The 951-nt window shown below is 32.9% G+C and overlaps 1 pseudogene; it reads left to right on the plus strand.

Annotated features, from left to right (window-relative positions):
• The first annotated feature begins 216 nt into the window (after positions 1-216).
• LOC118010946 lies at positions 217-313 on the plus strand (annotated as a pseudogene).
• The last annotated feature ends 638 nt before the right edge of the window (positions 314-951 follow it).

The raw sequence follows: 951 nt of genomic DNA on the forward strand, positions 1-951 counted from the left end.
TGAAACACCTCTCAAATTCAAATAATTATGCCCACTCTCTGCTGCTGAGTTCAAGTCATTAAAATATTACCTACCTGATCTCTTATTTGCAATAGATCATTCAGATCACTTCCAGTTACTTCTGAAACATTAAACACTGATCTGATCCATTGTTTCTAATCTAAATTTTATTTTAATCTACAAGAACCACTATTTATTTTTAAAATAATGTTTTCTGTGCTTGCTTTGGCAGTACCTGAAGTTGGAACAATACAGAGACTATTAGCCCCTGCACAAGAATAACATGCAAATTCATGAAGCATTAAGATAATAATAATAATAATAACTGTTATTAAGAAGAAAGTATTGTAGCAATGTTCCACATGCTAAAAGATTCTACATTTCTCTTTTATACTACTCTATTGAGAGCTTGATCAGTGAGGTCATACTCAGTGGCTAAATTGTCATGAATCTGGTGAATAAAATCAAACTGCTAAGAAAAACACTTTGAAAGCCTGTGTGGCTCAGTCAGTTGAGCACCCAACTCTTGATTTCGGCTCAGGTCATGATCTCAGGGTCTCGAGATCCAGCCCTGTGTCAGACTCTGCACTCAGCGAGGAGTCTGCTTGTTCCTCTCCCTCTGCTCCCCCCCACCCTGAATCTCTCTCTCAGATAAATATATATTTTAAAGTTTAAGTGAACAATACTTTATAAAACAAATATTCTCACAAATATAGTTTGCCTTAAAAAACATTTCTAATCTCCAGGTTATAAATCAATATTCTTTTAATCTATTTATACCTTTTTTCATTATTAAAGAAAAAGTTCTTTTCTTAGAGAAGTGAGTAAAAATTCACTTCCTGATAAGATTCAAAATAAATATCGATTATTTTATTAGAGGTTGCAAAATCATGATTTTCCAATTCTATTATTCCATCAACATCTACCAGTAAGAATTCTTCTCAAAGAACA

The sequence above is a fragment of the Mirounga leonina genome, unplaced genomic scaffold (assembly GCF_011800145.1).
Source record: "Mirounga leonina isolate KUSES-001 unplaced genomic scaffold, KU_Mleo_1.0 Mir_129, whole genome shotgun sequence".
Classification (NCBI taxonomy): Eukaryota; Metazoa; Chordata; class Mammalia; order Carnivora; family Phocidae; genus Mirounga; species Mirounga leonina.